Here is an 18,726-nt window from a genome sequence, read left to right on the forward strand (position 1 = left end):
AACTGCACAAATGTAGACAGCCCTCTCTGGGCCATAGGGATTAATATCCCCATTTTACAGATGAACAAACTGATGCTCAGAGAAGCTAAAATGAGGCTGGATGTTGCCTCCTGGATCCAGGATCTCCAGGCTCTGGCCTCAAAGGGCAGGTACTGCCCAGCAGATCCCCTGCTCTGCTGCCTGCAGTGCTTGGTCCTAATCCCAGCTGGCTGTTGGCTACCTAAGGTGCTCTCTGGGCCTTTTCCAAAGGGTAAACACATGTCCTAGCTGGAGTTTGGCAGGAGGGCTGGTGCTGCTGTGCCCAACCAGGCAGGATGGAAAACTTCTCAGTTCATCCTCAGGTTGGTGGGGCCTATAATTTTCCAGAGCAGACAAAGCTAGTCCCGTCAGTAGTCTGTGCACCCCCAATTCCCTTGGGTCCCCCCACTCAGCCTGACAACTCAGCCCTTGTTGCTATCTCTTGCTTATGCATGGTCAGCAGGATCCAAAATAGTGGCTCCAGAAGCCAGTCTCTAAATCAACATCCGGGTCTATGACTGTGGGCAGCCTGCCCTTGCTGGCTGGGGTAGAGTGCCCTGAACCTGGGACAGAGCCACACCCTGGGCCTGTGGCTTGAGTTTCAGCAGGTTACCTTCTTCGGGCTCCGAGGGTTGGGCTCAGATTCTGGGGCTATGGGGAGAAGAGGCAGGGAAAGCCACACATTCCCCAGAGCACACAAGGAAACAGAGGTTGAGCTCCAGACTGACACCTCCACCGGGAACCCTTCCTGCCTGCCACACTTGGCCCAGGAAGTCTGCGATGGTGCATCTACTCTTCCTGTTCTATAGAGCAGCCTCGTGAAAGGAGTGAGGTATTGTTAAGACTGTGAATTTGGAGCCAGATTGCCTAGGTTCAACTTCTACCTCTGCCCCTTACCAGGTGTGTAAACTCAGTTAACCTCTCCATACCTCAGTTTCCCCCATCTGTAACATGGGAGTAATAATAGCCAACATACAGGATTGTTGTAAGGATAAAGTGGGGCATATAGAAAATGTGTTGTACAACATGTGGCAAGCTCTCAAAAATGAGAGCTCTGACTATTGTCATGGTACATAGTACGGGGGCCCCTGGCATCACCTGCTGCACAGGAACTCCCAGTCTTGGACTAAAGGCTGGCAGCACTCTCAGTGAATTGAATGAATGAATGATTAAAAATTAGCTGACCTAAATGCAACATGGTACCCCGGATTGGATTTGAGCACAGCAAAAGACTTAAGCAGAAAAACTGGTGAAATCTGAAAAAATTCTGTGGTTTAGTTAATAGTGTTACACCAATTTTAATGTCTTTGATAAATGGACCATGGTTATATAAGAAGTTAACATTAAAGGAAGCTGGGTGAAGAGCGTCTAAGAAATGTCTCTGCTATCTTTATAACTCTTCTGTAAATCTAAAATTAGTTCAAAGTAAAACGTTTTAAAAATTTGTTGACAATTACTGACTGCTTTGCATATGCCAGGTACTATGCTAAATGGTTTAGATATGTCATATATATATATATATATATATATATATATTTTGAGTTTCATTCGTGATGTTTTATTTCTTTAGAAAAAACACAAATCAAATACAGCAAAATGTTAAGATTTGACCATATTGAGCTTTGGGAATATAGGTGTCTGTTATTTTTTTTGTATTCTTAAAATATTTCCTAATTTAAAAAGTCAAAAATAAATTGAATGACTTTTAAAATTAGAAACATTCTATTCTCTATATTTAGGTTTTGAAAGCCATCAGCAAATGGGTTTTAGGAACTATTCTGAATTAAAATGGTGCCATTATTATTGGCTTTAGGCCTAAAATACTGCAAATTCATGTTATCCTTTTAAAACCTTCAAGAGGCTTGATTATGGATAATCTTGCTTCAAGAAAAAGGTAATGATGACCAGTTTATAGAGTTTAGATGAAATAACTGTGATCAAAGGGAAGCTAGGCCAGTAAGTCAAACTATACAGTTGACCCTTGAACAACGAAGGTTCAAGGTTCAGTTAAACCTGTGCAGGTCTATTTATACACAGATTGTTTGCAATAGTAAATATTGTAGGGCTTCCCTGGTGGCGCCATGGTTGAGAGTCCGCCTGCCGATGCAGGGGACACAGGTTTGTGCCCCAGTCCGGGAAGATCCCACATGCCGCGGAGCGGCTGGGCCCATGAGCCATGGCCGCTGAGCCTGCGCATCCGGAGCCTGTGCTCTGCAACGGGAGAGGCCACAACAGTGAGAGGCCCGCGTACCACAAAAAAAAAAAAAAAAAAAAAAAAAAAAGGAAATATTGTTGTACTACATGATATATAGTTGGTTGAATCCACCAATGTGAATCACTGATACAATCCAGAGGCACCGTGGATATGGAGGAACCATGTGTAAGGAGAGCCAACTATAAGTTATACACATGAATTTTCAACTCTGTAGAAGGGTCTGTGCCCCGAACCCCCTCGTTGTTCAAAGGTCAACTGTACATTTCATTTAATCCTCACAACCCTATGGGATAGGTCCCATTATCACCCCATTTTACAGACAAGAACACAGGTGGAGAGAGGTTAAGCCAGATAGCAGCTAACTTTGAGAGCTTATGTACCTGAGGGTTAGTCAGGCTTGTGGCTCTGACAAAGCTTTATTTCTCTTTCACAACACAAGTTGATGGGTGCAAGGGGGAGCAAGCATGGAGGATGTAGAGGCCAGATATATTACTTCGCCTCTAGTTTCCAGGGCGAGAACTCAGTCACATGGTCATACCTAACTGCAGAGGCAGCTGGGAAATGTTGTATAGCAGGGCGCCCGGGAAGAAGAGGAAACTGCAGATATTGGTGATCTTGAGCTCTTGAGCAGGTGTTTCCAGAGCAGGCATTGTTAAGATATATATATATATAATCGTTTAATTCTCATAAGCCATAGCAGTAGATACTATTATTAATATTCCCATCTTATAGATGTGAAAACTGAGGTTCAAAGAGAGCTTAAGTAAACTTTCTCAAGGTCACTTAGCTAGCACTTGTAGAACCATATTACAAACTCAGTCAACAAGCCTATTTTCTTAAACACTTCCTGAGCCTTCATTCTGGGTTGGCCTTTAGTAACTTGCTTGCCAATAGAATTTGGGGAAGGAGTAACATTCTGGGACGGGTCATAAAATGCCTTGCAAACTTCTGCCTGGGGCAGAACACACTCTCTGGGAGCCCTGAGCCACCTTGCAAGAAGTCTGACTCCCCGAAGGCCACCAGGTTGGAGAAGCCCTGTGTAGGTGAACTGGTGTAGGCCCTGCTGAGTCCAGCCTTCTAGCCTCCCTGCCAAGACCCTAGACATTACAGTGACCTCAGCACACCTGCCAGCTGAATACCACTTGCAATAGGTGTCAATGCCACGTAGAACAGAAGAACAGTCCACTTGAACCTGCCTGAATTAAGGGCCCACAAAATCACGAGCTAAAACAAAATGCTCTTGTTCTAAGTCACTAACATTTGGGGTAGTTTGTTATGTATCAGTAGATAACAACAGTGGAGCCGGGTCTGAACTAAAGTCCCAGTTTTTAATCACTGAATCAGCCTCTGGAGGAATATGTGAATGAGAAAAGGACAGAGCAGCCACATCAATCCACCCCCATGCCAAGTGCATGAAGATGATGTCACAGCTACAGAGGAGTACAGATGACAATAGAGCCCTGGCTTTTATCTGCCCAGAGCCCCAATGGAAACCAAAGATGGTTAGAGGCCCAAGGGGAATGGTGGTGGCACAGGCTGTGGGGTGGGCAAGGTGGGGAGGTTGCCAGGAATGGAACATCGCCCTGCTCTCCCAAGCTCTGTCGTAAGCTCTGGCCGCCCTACCTTCCAGGCCCACAGACTCCTACTGAGTGGTCCAAGACTCCTGGTCCCCAGGAGGCCCCTGTGGGTCTGCTGGCCTCTAGCTCACAGTCTGGCCTTGACACCTGCCTCCTCCATTTCTTCTCCCACTGGGGTTGGGGAAGGCAGCTGCAGTATGAACTCTGCAGCCACTGAGGCCTTGGGGAAACCTGGCTGGAGGAAAACTCAAATACCCCACCCCACCCCTACCTACCCAGGTCCCGCCTTCCTTAGTAAGCAGGAGGAATGGGCTACCGGTGTTCTCCCTTTCCCCGATCACTCAGCTCTTTTTAGGTTACGCTCCCAGGTTTCTGCACTAATCTCTTCATCTGTGCTTCCTGAGCCATTTGATGTCTGGTCAGCCTGGCCTTCTCTCCTTGGGACCTGCTAGAATTTCCCCTCCTCTGAGATTCCCTGCACCCCAGCTCCTACTTCAGAGCCTTCCATAAGCCCATCCCTCGAAACACTTTCCCTTTCACAGTCCTGCACAGGTATTCAGACTTGGTCTCCTGTACGCTCCGGGCCCACAATGGGACTCCTGGGACCCCATCAGACTAGTTTTCAAGCCTCTCAGGGCTTAGTGCTGTTGACTGCTCAGGCCCTCCTGGTCCTGGTAGCAACTGGGGCGGAGGTTTACTCATTAAGCAGACACGAGAAAATATACATGCAAGTATAAAGAATTGAGGACAGGTTAATTTCCCCAGGATCACATGCACACTTTAAAAGGGGTGCCGGAAAGACGACATGCAGATGGCCAGTAGGCACATGAAAAGATGCACAACATCGCTAATTATTAGAGAAACGCAAATCGAAACTACAGTGAGGTACCACCTCATACCAGTCAGAATGGCCGTCATTAAAAAGTCTACAAATAGCAAATGCCGGAGAGGATGTGGAGAAAAGGGAACCCTCTTACACTGTTGATGGGAATGTAAGTTGGGACAGCCACTACGGAAAACAGTATGGAGGTTCCTCAGAAAACTAAAAATAGAATTACCATATGATCCAGCAATTCCACTCCTGCGCATATATCCCCAGACAAAACTATAATTCAAAAGGATACATGCACCCCCTATGTTCATAGCAGCACTGTTCACAATAGCCAAAACATGGAAACAATCTAAATGTCCATCCGCAGATGAATGGATAAAGAAGATGTGGCACATATATACAATGGAATACGACTCAGCCATTAAAAAGAATGAAATAATGCCATTTGCAGCAACATGGATGCAACTAGAGATTATCATACTAAGTGAAGTCAGAAAGAGAAAGACAAATACCATATGATATCACTTATATGTGGAATCTAAAATATGGCACAAATGAACCTATCTACAAACAGAAACAGACTCATAGACAAAGATAACAGACTTGTGGTTTCCAAGGGTGGGGGAGGGGAGGGATGGACCGGAAATTTGGGGTTGGTAGATGCAAACTATTATGTTTAGAATGGATAAACAACAAGGTCCTAATATATAGCACAGGGAACTATATTCAATATCCTGTGACAAACCGTAATGGAAAAGAATACAGAAAAAGAATGTCTCTATGTGTATAACTGAGTCACCTTGCTGTACAGCAGAGATGGGCACAACACTGTAAATCCACTGTACTTCAGTAAAAAACAAAAAATAAAAAATAAAAAGGGTGCAGGTAAGGCACTGCTTCACTTGAATGTTGAACTTGCCGGCAGGACTACAACGGGGAAACTTGCGAGTGGGTGAAGGGGTTCTCATGGTCCGTTAGAGACCATACCACACAGATAGCACTCTGTACAGCCCATGCAAGGCCCCCATCATGCCAGCACCCCTTTCTGAGGGATTCCTGGTGTCACACACTCTGTCATATGACTCTGCTGCTCTACTGTCCTAGCCATAGATGGCTGCATCAGGATGGGTCCCAGGGCATGGACTTCTATTTGCTCTCCATATCCATCCTCCCCTTTTACTTTGGTGAAGAACCTCAATTGTTAGCTGGGTGGCAATGCAACCAGCCAAAGTAGAACCTCTCTCAACCTCCCTTGTAGGTAAGTTTGGCCAAGTGACTATGTTCCAGCCAATTGGATGTAGTGGAATTATTGTGTGGAACTTCTGATAAGTCTCCTTAAAGGGCAAAGTGTGTGTCCTTTGACCCCCACCCCCACCCCCCTCCATGGTGCCACTTAGAGTGTGAATGGCATTGGCCGGGCTCCCTGCTAGCCCTGGACTGCTCTGCCTCCACACTTCTTTTACATGAGAGGGAAAGAAATGTCTGTCATGTTTAAACCATTGTTTTCCAAGTCTCTGTTACTTGCAGCCAAACTGGTCTGATGTAAGAGGCTGTCACTGATGGGTGTTCTGTCCTGGGCAAGGCTACAGACCCAATGAGGTCCTCTCTCCTGGGGAGTCTAAGTGGGAGGCAATTAGAGATAGCAGGATGGGTGGTGGGTACCTGAAATCAGGAAGCAGGAGCCATGGGCAGCAGAAATCACAAAGTGGAGAAGCAGAAGGAGTCAGCTGGTGGTGACAGCAATACTAGAAGCCAAACAGAGGGGCCAGGTCCCCGTAAAGCCAGAGCCCTGGAGTGAGGAGCAGCCCACACCTGATGAGACCCCACCTGAACCTGGTCACTGGAGCCGTGCTGTATCCTGGGAGATATTCCCATCCTCCAGGAGATTCATTGCTTTCCAGTGTGTTCTTACAATGAATCCCTGGGGTCACTGGAGAGTGAGTTTATCTTTGGGCACCCGAAAGAAGCTCATCTATTCACTTCCTGAACTTCTGTAAGACCACAGGCATCCCCTGACGAGAAAGTGTCCCTTGGGCAGGACAATGGGTCAGTGGAGGCAGTCCTGTCTCAGAAACGGCCACCACACAGAAGGGGCTGGCCTGAGACCCCTCTCACTCTCAGTCTGGCTTTGTGGCTCCTGAGAAGCGGCACTACGTCTCTAGGCAAGGAGATCACAACAGACACCGCCACCGCTGAGCTGAGTGGCCTGGGGTGGGAAAGGGGAGGTAGGAAGGACAGGAGCCCTGGACACACATGGACTCCGGTTTTCTTTCAGACTCCATCCTTTAACCAGCTATGTGAGCCTGGGCAGGTTAGCTCCTCTGAGCCTCACATCCCTCAAGTGTAAAAATGAGATGGATCCCAGCATTGCACAGGGCTGTTGTAAGCATGGAAACAAGAGAAGCAGCCCCAGTGCCTGGCTCATAGCAGGCCCTCGAAAAAAGTTTGCGCTTCTTTCCTTCCTGCTGAGAAAGCCAGGGACTTGGGAAGGAAGGTCTGGATCTCCATCCTTCCTGGGTGAGGGAGGGGAGGGCTGGTCACACAGACCTCAAGAAAGACGCAATTTTTTTCTGCAGCTTCTCAGATCAGCAATGGGGCACAATGGGGTGGCCACGATCAGCCTGTTTCTCAAAGGCCGTCATCTGGATTTACTTTCACATTCTTTTAAATAGATGTATATGATTTATAAACTTTTGCCAAGCAGTTTTACACATATAAGAGGCTCTGCATTCTATCACAGGTTTCTTAGATATGGTTGTAAACTTACATTATTAGACTGTAATGACAAATGTAGCCCTCTTACATAAAGCCCTGGTTCTCCAAACACTAGAATATTTGCTTAATGAAAAGAGTTTTACAGGCTCTCCAGACTGCCAGTTCATCTTTATTCTGGTCCTTAACTTAGGGAAGAAGAGAGAAAAGTTAAATGTCACACACACACACACACACACACACACACACACACACACACACACACACACAGACACACACATGCCTGAAGCAGGCTTATGAGAAAAATCTGGAATGTCTTGGAGTTTTTTTTTTTTCTTTTCAATTACAGTTCAATAAAAATGCCCTCATAAAAGTTCTAGGTAAGCAATAGCTTTGCCAGCAGGATGGGTCTACCCACATCGCAGGGAGGCCTGCCTGGTGTGATGGGTGGGGCGTGGGGGGGAGGGCAGGAAGCCAAAGCTGGCTCCTTTACCATCTGCCCCTCTCCATACAACACACACACAATGGACTCCTCGGAGGAACTGGGAACAGCCCATGCTAGGGAGGGGGTGGCGGGGGGCAGCCTCCTTCTTTCGGAAAGCCTCTAAATCTGTCCAGCCAAGAGGCCAGCAGGAGCGAAGCCTTATATTAGGCATAACATTTTGAAAATACTAAATGGCTGTGTTTTTCATCCCTCTCCCCCATAATCAAGTTCCCTAGAAGCAGGATTGCCAGACAAAATACAGGATACCAGTTAAATTTGAATTTCAGATAAGCAACAAATAATTTTTTAGTATAAATATGCCCCAAATATGGCAGAGGACATACTTATACTAAAAATGTATTTGTAAATCAGTCAACCCTACCTGAAAGTCACTTCACTATTATAGCCCCTGACAAATGGGAAAAAGAGGCCAAATCCAGAGGATGTTCAGGTAAGAAAGTAAAAGAAAGTGAATGACTGAAGAGAACAAGGCATAGAGGAGGGGGCAGGTGGCAGTGAGGCCTAGAGGTGGTGACCTCTGTTCTCTAAGACAGCGTCCCAGGGACAGAGTGAAACGTGCAGGGAGTGCTTTGCTCTTTACCTATTTAGTCTTCTGGAAGGAGACCATTTTGCCCAAGGCGAGCAGCAGCCAGGCTCAAGGGGTCCCCCAGCATCAAGGCTCCCTCCCCACCTTGGTTCTTGCAATAAACCCTGATGTACATCCACAATCCATCTTGTGCAACAGAAGAGGATTCTGAGAGTTTGAGCTTTTAAATGGGAAGAGGCTGGGATATTATTACTTAGCAAATTTAAGTGTCTGCCATTCCCAGCAGATAGGGAGGGGCTTGTGGGAAAGATTAGAAGAGCTAAAGAAAAATAAAGACACCTCACTTTCTTTGTACATCCCAGTGAAAAGAATCACAGCAACATGAGGGCAGTGACATAGCATAGCTTGTTGTTGTCTTTCCCTCCGTTTCTAGAACACTGCCCAGCACATGACAGGTGCTCTACTGGGAAATGGGCAGAATGAGTGAATTTTCCACCCATTCCAAGCCAGACTGACTGCAGCAGTGAGGGTCTCCCCGGGTCCTGGGCACACCTGACCTCCCTCCCTGAGAAGTGACCTCAGGGACAGTCTGAGACCATGTGCACAGACACCAAAGTGGTGAGTCGCTTAATAAAACATGAGTTTCTTCCCTAAGATCCATCAGCATCTTGTGCAGGAAAAAGTTACCTCATCAGAGTCATAGAACCTTTATTAAAACAACAATAATACTGTGTGCTAAGGTCTGTGTTAAGCACTTTATTTCATTTATACCTGAACATACAACAAATACCTCTAAGTCACCAGCTAATTCTTTATAATCTGCCATCAAAACATATCTGGAACGTGACTCCCTTCTCACAAATTCTGTTGCTTCCATCCTTGACCAAGGCCCCAGCATCTCTTCCCTGGACAACCAGAGGAGTCCCCTCCTTAGTTCACTTTTTGTTCACCACATTCCATTCCCCACATACCAGTCAAGATGTTCTTCTTAAAATGCAAATCAAATCATGTAAGCATCCTCCCTAGAAGAAAATCCAAACTCCTTACCATGGCCACAAGGCCCCACGATTACAGGCCCTCACCTGCCAACATTTTCTCCCTCCTTCACCCTGTTGCAACCACACTAGCCTTTGACTGCATTAGGGTCCAGGCTAGGTTACTGTAACCGAGACTCCAAAACACAGTGGCTTAAACAGACAGCTGCTTATTTCTCTCTCATGTCACTGTACAGAGGTAGGAGGGCAGTCCAGACGGGTGAGGGGACTCAGCTCCAGGAGGTCATGCAGGGACCCAGGTGCCTTCCACCTCACTGCTCTACCATCCCCTAGAGTGTTGACCTCGTCTGCCTGGTCGAAGCTGGGTCACAGCCACATCGGTAGCCCCTGGCTTTCCACTGTTGCTACTTCCTGGGTGCTTCGGTATCCCGGGTTTGTTCCCTTAACCCTGCTCACACTCTGTATGTAGGCCATCAATATCTTTTCATTTAAACCATCCCTGGTGAATTCTGTCCCTTTTTGACCCTGACTGATAAGGGTTCACTGCACACAATGTCAAAGTCAACCCCTTCCTAAAATTGAGCTCAGTCCAGCCCATATATATATGTGTGTGTATATATATTTCTATATATATGGGTGTATCTATACATATGGGTATGTGTATATATATTTGTATATATGTGGGTGTGTGTATATACATGGGTGTGTGGGGTGTGTGTATGGGTGTGTGTATATATGCGTGTGAGTGTATATGTGTATATGTGTGTGTTTTTCCCCATCCCAGACGATGCCCCCAGATCTAACTAGAATTGGCTCAAGGTACCTGTCATGACTAAACTATCATGGGTTGGCTAATGCCAATGATTGAACTAAAAATGTCCATGACAGTTTGTTGAGTGCCTACTGGGTTCATGGATGACCAGCACATTACCACGGGATGCTCCCATCAAGCCTTCTTCCCACTTTGCTAAAGTTAGCCTTCTCAGACTTTTTTTTTTTTTTTTTTTTTTTTTTTGCGGTTCGCGGGCCTCTCACTGCTGTGGCCTCTCCCGTTGCAGAGCACAGGCTCCGGAAGTATAGCCTCAGCGGCCATGGCTCACGGGCCCAGCCGCTCCGCGGCATGTGGGATCTTCCCGGACCGGGGCATGAACCCGCATCCCCTGCATCAGCAGGCGGACTCTCAACCACTGCGCCACCAGGGAAGCCCCTTCTCAGACATTTTTGAGTTTCCGGGCTCTTCTGGGCAACCCTGGCCCCTTATGCACCCCCAACACAGCCCTTGCTCACTGAGCTGCCGGTGGGTGCTTAGACGTCTGTTTCCCCACTGCACGGTGAGTTCACCCAACGCAGGCCCTGACTTCCTGCCTCTGGTACCACCACCTGCTTCTACAACAGGGCCTGGACACAGAGTAGGGCATCACTTCAATAAACATCTGCTGAAACCACAGGGGGATTTCAGCTCCTAACCTAATGGTTTATTAATTTAATCCTCTTTAGGGATTTCTTAATCCGTCCAATGGGAGATAAAACAATTAACCAGAGTTGAGGGAGAATGAGAAGAACATCAATGCTTCTTCCAAGCCAAGAGCTTCACGTGCATGATATTGTTTAATCTGCATGGTAACCCCATAGGTAGATCCTGTTATTAGTCCCAATGTACAGGCTCAGGGAAGGTAAGGGACTTGTACCAGCCCAGAGCTAAGTGGCAGGGGCAGAATTTGTACCCAAGTCTTGATGTTTTGAAAGCACATGCCCGTCCCTCCCCTGCTCTCCTGCCTCCCACACACGAATAATCACACTGTCAAGCCTCATCAATGTCACTTTGATGCACTAACAGGCCGTGAAAAGGAAACAGCCATCTATCTGTAAAATAAATAAGTCCTGGCATGCAGAGAGAGGTGCTAATAGAGATGCAATTTACCCATTTGCTGAGATCACTGACAGACTTGAGCAGGGCTCAAACGGCAATCTCCTGGGAAAGGGGGGAGTTTGGGAGGACCACGACGCACAGCCCATGCCCTGGGTCCTAAGGGCTCCGGAGCCCTCCAGCAGGAGGTTGGCAGGAGGCACTCCAGTGTTTTGACAGCCAGGGAGATAAACAGAGGTACTGATTTCAGAGAAACATCCTCGGCCCTAGGCTTTCTTTCCAAACATGAAGTCCTGACATCGCTAGGCCATCAAAGTCAAGAGTGACAGCTCCACAACAGACGTGCCCCTGCCGGCTGCCAGCAAACTCCCTGGAGAGCCACAGAAACCTCCAAGGCACCCACATGGTGGGCTTCAGGAACGGGGGACAACCCAGGCTGGAAGGAGGTAGGTCAGGTCTGGGCAAGAGGACAAACAGAAATCCCCATCCTGACGCCCATTAGCACAATGACTTGTCTCACTCTCAGCGATCTAGACCTTGGCTGTCCAGTATGGGAGCCCCCAGCCCCGTGGGGCTATTGAGCACTTCAGATGTGGCTGGTCCAAGTTGAGATGTGCTTCAAGTGTAGGATACTCGGATTTCACATGGAAAAAAGAACATCAAGTATCTCAATAATTTTCATATTGAGTATTGAGTACATGTTGACATGATAATATTTGGGGCATAGTTAAATAAAATATATTATTAACATTAATTTCAGCTGGGGGACTCCCCTGGTGGTCCAGTGGTTATGCGCTTCCACTGCAGGGAAAGGGGTTCAATCCCTGGTTGGGGAACTAAGATCCCACATGCAGTGAGGCACGACCAAAAATAAATAAATAAATAGATAGATAAATAAATAAAATTCTGCCTAGAAAATTAATTTCACCTGTTTTTCACTATGTGGCTACTAGAAAACTTTAAATTGCATACATGGCTTGCATTATCTATTGGACAGTGCTGATCTGAAGGATCAAAAATTAAATGTAATTGAGGTCTTTCCTGGTGGCACAGTCGTTAAGAATCCGGCTGCCAATGCAGGAGACACAGGTTCGATCCCTGGTCCAGGAAGATCCCACATGCCGTGAAGCAACTAAGCCCGTGCACCACAACTACTGAGCCTGCACTCTAGAGCCCATGAGCCACAACTACTGAGCCCACGTGCCTAGAGCCCGTGCTCCGCAACAAGAGAAGCCACCTCAATGAGAAGCCCATGCACTGCAACAAAGAGTAGCCCCTGCTCGCTGCAACTAAAGAAAGCCCGCACGCAGCAACGAAGACCCAATGCAGCCAAAAATAAAATTAAAAAATGTAATTGAATTCAAAGTGAACAAAGGTAAATTTTTTATCAAAATGTAAGTTAAATGAAAACAATAAAACATGAAAAACATTTCCATGTACATTTTCAAAAGTTCTTTTTCTAAAATATTCAAAGTTTCTATTAAAGGTAAAAAGGAATATGTAATTATTGAATATCAAAGTTTTAAATCAAAATGATCTAAGTAAACCTCAAAATCTTAACTCATGTCTTTGAAACCTTTGTTAAATCTTATAAACGACTGTTACAAAAATAAAATGATTGACAATTCTAGTAGTCAATGTAAAGAACTGGCATTTTGCTTCACAGTTATTACATCTAGACCTACATATATGTGCTTTAGAGAAGCCTATGAGTTGTTTAATGCACCAAAATATCCCTCAGCTGTTGTGTGACTGTTGTGAATACCACAATAACGCCAGGTCACCTTCAGAGCCCTGGAGCAGAACACAGACGCACAGTGGATGCTTGGCGCTACCAGGTTCGGCCGGATAAGCTGTCTGTTCTATCAGCCATGGGCTTCCACAGCTCCAATCCTCCCTGGACCCCAGATTAGCAGCAACACAACCCACCGACCTTCACCTTCAAGGAATTCAGACCGGTCACCTTTTGTTTTGAGGACACAGAGTAAGGGAAGGGGAAACACACTCTCTGCGGCCTACGTGGTGTTCGTCACAAAAGTGGATAGAGTTACAGGTCACTCTTTGCCTGTGCCGAAAGCCAAATCCCACCCATATCCTTTTTATTTTTAAATTTAACACAGCAAAGTTCACTCTTCTTAGTTTTACTGACAAACGCGTATAGTTGTGTGACCACCGCTATGACCAAGATACAGAACATTTCCCCACCCCCAAAAAATCTTACCCAGGTTTGGTATTGCTGAGTTCTTGTTTGGTTTTAGCTATTCTAATGAGTGCTTAGCAGCATCTCAGTATGTGTGTGTGTGCAAGAGAGAGAGAGAGAGAGAGAGAGAGAGAGACAGACAGACAGACAGACAGACAGACAGACAGACAGATGCATGGACCTCTAAAGGGCTCCTGTTTCCAGGGTCTGTGGATGATATTGTCTAAGGGAGTCAAAAAATTCCCCTCTTGGATTGGTGATGGTAACTCTTCTAGGAAAATGCCATGGTGGGCTTTTTGATGAGAAAGGGAGGCCCCTAGCTTAGCCTGCTTGGGAGGTTGAGACTAAAGGAGCTGACGTGTTCGGCATAGTCATCAGAGAGGAGGAATCTGGAGCCTTTTGAAGGAGCTCTAGAGAAGAGGGGAAGAGGCCCAGAATGGAGAAAAAGGAAAGCTGCGACAATTGTATACACGGAAGGGAGCCTCGTGAACATGACAGGTACAAGGACGGTCGTCTCCAGAGGGAGAAATCCCCTGGGGAGGGGGCCCAGACAACAATTTTCTAAGAATAAGGAGCTCAGACATTGAATTTGGAGTTGTCTCCTGTTCTGGGCTGTGGTCCCCTCTGCCGCATACAATGGCGCTGAGTGGGTGGTGCTTTGGAGGAAGAACAGAAGAGGGTGGTGTCGCACTTGGGGTGAGGTTGAAGGAGGGCGAGGCTGGCGGATGCCAGTGAGGTGGAGAGGCAAGAAGGCTACAGGGAAACTGACTCAGGAGAAATGAGAGCCATCCTACCTGTACTTCTCCCAGAGGAAAGCAGTCCTTCAAGATGCTGTGGAGGGTCCTGGGTGGCCTGCGGAACATGGGCCTCAGTCTGTTTGCTTTTCTTCCTAATATGAAAGAAGAAAGACACTTCTTGGAGGGCAGAGGACTTATAGCCATCAGACTACACACACCTGCAGCCGAGGTGGGAGGGCACCCTCGCCCCGGGGCTCTAGCTAGATTCAGCCTCCACATAAAGTCAGGTGTCCACAGCGCACTAGAAGCCTCTGGAATTTTTAAACCCAGAAAAGTCATGTATTATTAAATCTCACGTATTCGTTTCCTGCTGCAGCTGTAACAAACCACCTCAAACTTTGTGGCTTAAAGCAGCACTTATCTTCTTACAGTTATGTAGGTCAGAAGCCTGACGTGGGTCTCACTGGGCTAAATCAAGGTGTTGGCAGGACTGTAGTCCTTCTGCAGGTTCTGGGGGAGAATCCGTTTCCTTGCCTTCTCGAGGTTTTTCTTTGGCTTAGGGCCCCTTCCTCCATCTTCAAAGCCGGCAACAGGGAGTTCAGTCCTTCTCATGTGGCATCGCTCCACCCTCTTCTTCGGTCTCTCTCTTTCACTTTTAAGAGCCTTTCTAATCGCATTGGGCCCACCTGGGTGATCCAGGCTACTCTCCGTATTTTAAGGTCAGATGATTAGCAATCTTAATTCCACCTGCAACCTTCATTCCCCTTTGCCTTGTAACATAACCTATTCACAGGTCCCAGGCATTAGGATGTGGACATCTTTGGGGGTGGGGTGGGGGTGGCTGTATTCTGCCTATCACACCTTGCCACTGGGCCTAAGTGGGATTCTGATCCAGAGAAGCTGGGACAAAGAGCAATGTCTACCTACACGTGAAAATGGAGAAAGTAGAGGGAGATTCTGGGGGAAGGGCGTTTGTTAATGAAAATCAATGGGTCAGAGAAAGCGGTGGTGTTGGGGAGAAACCTATGTCAAATGTTGCCGTATGTAAGTTCCTAAGAAGCTACCATGAAAATAACAGCTGTTTCTACAGATCACAGTTTATCTGCACTAGGGCAGCTTGCTGTTGCACAGAATCCTGGTGGACTATGCCTGGAGTCCTGAACAGTTGGAGACATCTCTGAGTCCAGTTGATGGTTACCTGGCTTGCTCCCATCCTTGCATAATGGTGTGTTTGCTGCGTCCACACAAGGCAGCTCTTGGGGTATCTACCCACGGCCTGAGCTCTGCCCTGAGAGCTGCGCAGAGAAGGCTGTTGCTTCTCACAGGTCAGCCCTTCAGCTGCTAGAAGACGGACCAGGTGTCTGTTGCTGCTAGCACCACTCTTTTCTAAAAACCTCTTCCCAGGGCTTCCTATAGTTCCTCATAAATAATGATGTTTCCACCCTTCCCCACCCTGGTCACTCTCTTTTGGGCATCCTTTAATGTGTGAAGGATTGGGGGCATGCGGGGTATGGGGAGAGGGGCACCAGTCTTCTGGTCACAGCATTTAGGGGCTACTCTAATGGAGGTGATAATCCAGCAACCCACCTCATTCGTTTCTTGGCCTTATTTACTTGGCCACCCTTCTAGACAGTGTGGAGTATTATCCCCCTCTCTTACAGGTTATCTATCAACCTATCTATCTGTCTATCTCAGATGTCTTTAGATACTTGATTTTTTGCCCCCTCTCAACTTATATCTTCAGCAGCTCCTCTTGCCTCCTGAGCCCTTACCTTGGGCTGGGGTTGGGGCTAGGGCTGGGACCGGCCCCCCAGGCTCCCAGCTAGATGGAAATCTTTCTTCAGTCTTTGTCAGATCCAGCATCTCTGGCTCCTCTCGTTCTTGGGGATTGCAGAAGGGCCTTTGACCCTGCTGCTCTCACTCCAGCACTTGACAGCAAGGACATTTGGACCCTGACATTTTGACCTCCTTGTACACTTAGATCCTGAGAACTCTGCCTTGTGAATATTCTCTGCACCAAGAAATCAATAGAAGCAGAGTCTTTTCAGAAGTTTCGCAATGAAAAATACCAGAAGAAATAATCACCCTAAATAAAACCGCCAGTAGCTAAACATGCAACTTGTGAGGAAGATCTTTGGTTTGCTGAATACAAAGTTGCAGAGGCCAATATAATGACTCCAACATAAAAAGACCCTATTAAGTGAAGGATGTGGAGAGACTGGGGACCCCCTTCCCACTCCCCCTAATCCTTCACACATTGAAGGATGCCCAAAGAGAGTGAAAGGATGGGGAAGGATGGAAAACCACGTCATTCATTAACAGGACCTATAGGAAGCGCTGGAAAGATTTTACTAGAAAAATAGAGAGGCCTGGACAGGACCACCCCCCTTCAGCCCTAAAACGGAGGACCACAGTGGTAGGGGTGGTGGTGGGGATTCTGGAGCAAAGAAGGCTAGAGCCAAAGAGGAAGGAGGTTGAGAGAAGGAACCGCCAAGAAGAGAGACCTGGGAATGTCTGTTGAATTGGGAATATTTTTGGCACCCTAATACCATCCAGCATTTTTTAAATGTTTAGCATGTGCCAGGCATTGTGCTAAGTACTTTCCAAACTTTATCTCATTTAACCCTCATAACAACATAAGAGGGCAACATTATGATTATTTTCCCCACTGAAGTCCAGACAGATTGGACACTTGCTGGAGGTCCCACAGGAAGTGACACAATGCAAATGAACCCAAGCTTCCAGAGTTTCTCTGGAAGGCGGAGGTGTTTCACTGATCGCCCTGCACGATGTGGCATTCATTCCAACTACTCTCCAGAGACGGCTCCACAAACTCCCAGAAAAGACTGGAGTGGAGAGTTCTCCAGGCTGGGTGCCCCCCGACCCTCCCACAGGCTCTGTGCCAGTGGGCAAACCTCCCCCGTTCCAGCTGTTCCAGGACAGAGCCCTGGGCAGGGCTGAGCAGCCACCTGGCCTCGTCCATCCCAAGAAAGCAAAGCTGGGAAATTCCCCCTGCCTGTCCCCGCCCCGGTGCCTGCATGTCCTGCCTCTGTAGCCGGGCCGGGGACAAGCGCGTGGGCTCCAGGTACAGAACTCCCGAAGTCAAGGGTTTCAGGTCACACTGGCAAATCATTTTGCGAGCAGATGCCACGGGTCTCTTCTCGGACTGGGCAGCACACAAGGTCAGCGTCAGCAGATCTGACCCTAAAAATAGGCTCTTGGATGCCAGTCGGGGTGGCTGGGTGCGCTGCTGCCACACGCCCCACGGACCAGCACCTACCGACCTGGCCAGGACCTGGTGCGCAAAGGTGAGCCCCTTCGGTGGGAGGCCGGCACCTGTTGGGTCCAATCAAATGTTCTTTGGGGGCCTGGGTGTGGGGATTAGAAGACCCCTTTCCACCCTGTTTCTGGAGCGGCAGAGAACAGCTGACATCTTTTCTGTTTGACAGGCTTTTTCTTGCCCCGTCTTTCCCTAGAGACTCCAAGAAATTTTCTCCACTTCCCTTCCTCTAAATCTAGGCTTCCAGTTCAATGACCATTTCTAAAGGATAATAGGGCAGGTTAAAGCTCATTGGGCCCTTCTGAGGCCCTGGATGCATTGTATCGCATATCATATTCCAGCAAGGTTCTCCATTTATCCATTTAGCCAGTAGAGGGGAAAAAAATCTCAGCGGGAGGTGGGGGCGGAATGGAGACACCCGTAGTGACTCACATCAAGCATAGGGCAGCACAAATTACAACTAAGTACTCCAAACCCCGGGGATGAGAACTCTTCCTGTGTCCTGGGTAACGCTGAGCATCCTTTGGACAGAGTGACTATTTTTGAAGCTTTTCCCAGTCCTGGTGGGAGGATGGGGTTGGGGATGACTGCTCTGGTAGAGACGGGGAGACTGGGTCACTGAGGGACTTGGCCTCTGGACCAAGACAGCAGCGCGTGTAAGCAGGATGGTGGGAAGATGTCTTGTGTCTCAGACCAGGGCTCTCCCATTAGATCCTGGGCCCTTGTCCTGAGGCCCCAGTGGCCCCTCACGGGCCTGGAACCCAAGGAGTGGGGGGCTCTGACTGTTCAGAAAAGCTGAAAACATTCCAAAGGGAAAAACTGCTGAGTAAGATGGGACAGGGCATGGGGTGTATGTGGGGCGGGGTCTCCTCGCTTCCGATCCCAGCATCTGAGGGGCTCTGGTACTCAGTGTTTGTTCTGTTGCCCTTCCTTGTTCTCTTCATGGCACAAGCAGATTGTTCCCACCAAATGACATTTGCAAACAACACCTGAAGGGCTTCTGACTGAGTCCCGTACAAGGGAAGAGCCTTGGGTATTGTCGGGGCGGGGGGGCAGTGGGACGTGGGAGAGGGTCTGAGGAGTGACAGGGAGGTCGGAGGCTCTTCGGGGGCAAAAGCAGATCTGGGCTGAGGGTGAGGGGGGGACATTGGTCCTCTACCATCTGATAAGCTGAAGCCCTCACGGTGGACCTTTAGGTCCTGGGGTGGCATTGGGTTGGAGGGAACTGAGTCCTGACAGAGGGTGGAGTTCCTGTGGCTGTT

At 47.8% G+C, this 18,726-nt stretch overlaps 1 protein-coding gene across 2 annotated transcripts in view; it reads right to left on the reverse strand.

Moving 5' to 3' along the window:
- Positions 1–18,726, reverse strand: part of SAMD8 (sterile alpha motif domain containing 8) — a 91,918-nt gene that overhangs the window by 63,185 nt on the left and 10,007 nt on the right. The window contains exon 1 of one of the 2 annotated variants that reach the window (XM_060034748.1): positions 14,242–14,307. The exons of the other annotated variant lie outside the window; for it this stretch is intronic. The gene's annotated coding sequence lies outside the window, so the exon portion shown is untranslated. Of the gene's footprint in view, positions 1–14,241; positions 14,308–18,726 lie in introns of those variants that run through there. 2 annotated transcript variants of the gene reach the window in all.

The sequence above is a fragment of the Delphinus delphis genome, chromosome 16 (genome assembly GCF_949987515.2).
Source record: "Delphinus delphis chromosome 16, mDelDel1.2, whole genome shotgun sequence".
Classification (NCBI taxonomy): Eukaryota; Metazoa; Chordata; class Mammalia; order Artiodactyla; family Delphinidae; genus Delphinus; species Delphinus delphis.